This window comes from Mustela nigripes, chromosome 14 (genome assembly GCF_022355385.1).
Source record: "Mustela nigripes isolate SB6536 chromosome 14, MUSNIG.SB6536, whole genome shotgun sequence".
Classification (NCBI taxonomy): Eukaryota; Metazoa; Chordata; class Mammalia; order Carnivora; family Mustelidae; genus Mustela; species Mustela nigripes.
In genome coordinates, this window is record NC_081570.1 from 19,089,249 (window position 1) to 19,092,470 (window position 3,222).

At 49.6% G+C, this 3,222-nt stretch overlaps 1 protein-coding gene across 3 annotated transcripts in view; it reads left to right on the top strand.

The window, feature by feature from the left end:
* The first annotated feature begins 560 nt into the window (after window positions 1–560).
* The window catches only part of CEP85 (centrosomal protein 85), a 34,900-nt gene continuing 32,238 nt past the window's right edge, over window positions 561–3,222 (top strand). For all 3 annotated transcript variants that reach the window (XM_059376744.1, XM_059376745.1, XM_059376746.1), the window contains exon 1: window positions 561–680. The gene's annotated coding sequence lies outside the window, so the exon portion shown is untranslated. The remainder of the gene's footprint in view (window positions 681–3,222) is intronic.

Below are 3,222 nucleotides of genomic sequence, written 5' to 3' on the forward strand. Positions count from 1 at the left end.
CTTAAGAATATATTAATGCAAATGAACTTAGTTCTTTTCCTGGGGGCCGAGGTTGGGTAGGGAGGCAAGATCGATCTGTTAGTTATCCTTCAACCTGAGTTCTGGTCACAGTCTGACCACTGACCACAGCCACAGACAGCACTAACCCTGACATGGCAGCGACTCGGCCACACACTAACTCGGGACCACTACCTGACTGACCCCCTGGTTCATTTCAGATGGGAGTACTGACAGGCCCTGGGGAATGGGAGAAGGGTGGGGCAGGTGTTTGGGGATGGGGCTCCCAAATGATTTTCCCTGGCCTCCAGCTCCTCCAACCGCCCAAGCCCAGCAAGCCACTCCAGACCCGAGAGACGAGGACTCTGCCCACAGGCGAGACCTGGCGAGAGGCTGAAGAAGAGGTTCGGAGGAGCGGAGGGGTCATGCGCAGAGAGATCCGGCCGCTCCCGGCGCGGAGCGCAGCGTGCGGGGGCGGGACACCGGCGCGGCCAGACTCCTGATTGGCCACAGGCGGGCAGAAAGGGGCGGGGTGGGGCGGCGCGCGCTCTGAGGCGCGCGGCCTGGCGGGTATGTAACGGCCGTTAGGCGAGCTGAGGAAGTGAACCGTCGCCCGCGGCCGACGTGGTGGCCGCGTTCGGCGTCCCTGCGTAAGGGATTTCGCCGCCCGCTTTCGGCCCTATGTAAGTCCTGCTCCCCTCGGGAGCCCTTCTCGGGCTAGGACACCCCGCTCCACCTTGGGGAGCCCGGGAGGAGCCTCAGAGGAGCCCCAGACACTCATGACCTACCTTCGGGGGCCGTGGGAGAGCGAAGCGCATGCGCAGAGCTATTAAGTCGTCGCCTCTGGGTTTTTCACCCGCTGGGCTTCCTAAAATAATGCCCCGCACACGCCCCCTCGCGACTCGCTTGCCTCCCTGCCCTCTTCATGTGGCTTTCTCCAACGTTCACTCCCTAGCTGTTGCTTTACCTTTGTAAAGGGTAGGCCCTGTGCCAGTCGTCGGGGGAGGGGACGGCGGGTAGCGCGTTGCTTGCCTTTGCGGAGCGGACGGTCCCAGAGAAGAGTAGACGTGAAGCGGGTGACGACTTGGTTAGCGCTGCATGGTGTGGGCTGGAGAAGTACACAGCACTAGGCAGAAGGCGCCGGTGTAGTCCGAGAGGGCGGGGAGCCCTCCCTGAGGAAGGGAAGTTGGGGCTGGGGGTTACAGGATGAATGAGGACTTAGGGTTGGGAGACAGCTCTCGTGAAGGCGTTAGGCTGGAGTTTCCCAGCCCGCACTAGTAGTTGACAGTGTCAGGAGACATTTTCATTTGCATCAACTCAGGGATTGCTCCTGGTACTAGTGGATAGAAAGGGCTGCTGCGAAACATCCGACTTTGTGCAGCACAGCCCCCCCACACACACACCCCCGGCCTCCAAGCAAAGATTTATCTGACCTAAAATGTCAAGAGCATCCAGATTGTCTAGACCACCCTGCTCTAGATGAGGCAAGGAGGAGCTGGTGCTTTGGACGGACCACAAGTTTAGTGGGTTACAGCGAATTTGTTCAATGAAGGGTATTCAGCACTCCCATCGCGCTAAAACAGGAAAATCAGAACCCCGTTTGCCTTTTACATCAGGGTATTTCCACCACATGGCACAGAGCCAGGCGAATAGTAGGCCCTCAGTAAATTTTGTTTGATGAATCGAATACTGTGTGCTAGGTACGGAAGGGTGGTGATACCAGGATGATTAAGATAACCGTGCCTCATTATTTGCCCCTAGGCCTTGTAGGTTTTATAATGGTCTGGTGGTGGTGTAGGTCTCAAGACTTTGTAAAGGCAACTTCTTGGGAAGAATTTGGCTTCTCTTTCTTTTGGTCTGGTTTAATGAATGATCAAGGTCATGAAAATACTGCCAGGGTGTGAGATTCCTTTTTTAAATTATTATTAAAGATTTTACTTATTTATTAGAGATCACAAGTAGGCAGAGAGGCAGTCAGAGAGAGAGGAGGAAGCAGGCTCCCCACTGAGCAGAGAGCCCAATGTGGGGCTCGATCCCAGGACCCTGAAACCATGACTTGAGCGGAAAGCAGAGGCTTTAACCCGCTGAGCCACCCAGGCACCCCAGTGGTGTGAGATTCTTAATGTGCTTTTGTCAGCTGCGTATCCCTTCATATCCTCTCCTGTCTTGATGTGGATTCTCAACAGCTGCACAAAGTGTGACATTCCACACTAACATAATTCTTCAAGGGGAGAAATACTTATAACAATCAAAACCTAATTCTTGGTAGGCAACTTGGGAAATAGAGCCGGGGTGATGACCAAGAGCAACATGAAGAAATTGTATTGTATGAGCTGTCCCTGCTTCTAACTACTTTGGGGCTTTCAGCTCTGGCTGTGTCTGAAGCAGAAACTCCCAACTTATGGTGCCTTCATAACTACCTTTATTTCTTTTTGTCACACAGAGAAAGAATGCAGACTAGAATCTCTATAGCATTAGAACACAGTCCTGGCTTTGAAGCCTCTTCCTAGCTATATGACCTTCCCTTCTCTCAACCTTCATTTTTTTTCATCCATAAAATAAGGGTAATAATAACTGCCTCATAGATTTGATGTGAGCATTAAGTATAAGACATTATACCTGTAATAGAGTGTTTAGCACAGTGCTTTGTAGGTAGTAAATATTCAGTACTTGTTAAATTTGTTGAATGAATACTTCAATAGTTTAAAGGGCTTTGAAGATAGAAACCATCAATGTGGGTGTTTTTTCCTGTCTGCTTCATTCACTCCTACCTTTCTTGGCTGTGTAATCGGTTATTTTTGTTACTTCTTGTACATTCATTTCTCTCACTTTTATCTCAGGAAATCTTTTATGTCCTTCAGGTGGTCCTAGTAACCATCAGTAGCTCATCTACTTCTGAACTTAGTAGGAAAAACTCAAGAATTACCTCTTCCAGGGGCACCTAGGTGGCTCAGTCGGTTAAGCATCCAACTCTTGGTCTTGGCTCAGGTCTTGATCTCAGGGTTGTGGGTTTGAACCCTATATTGGGCCCCATTCTGGGCTTGGAGTTCTACTTAAGAAAAAAGAGAATTATCTTTTCCATACAGTTTTACTCCTTGTGGGAGTCTTTTTTTTTCTTTTTTTTTTTTTTAATTGAGGTAAAATTCATGTATAATAAAATTCAGTTTTATGTGCTGGGAGTCTTTTTTTCTTTCTTTTTTTTTTTTTTTAAAGATTTTATTTATT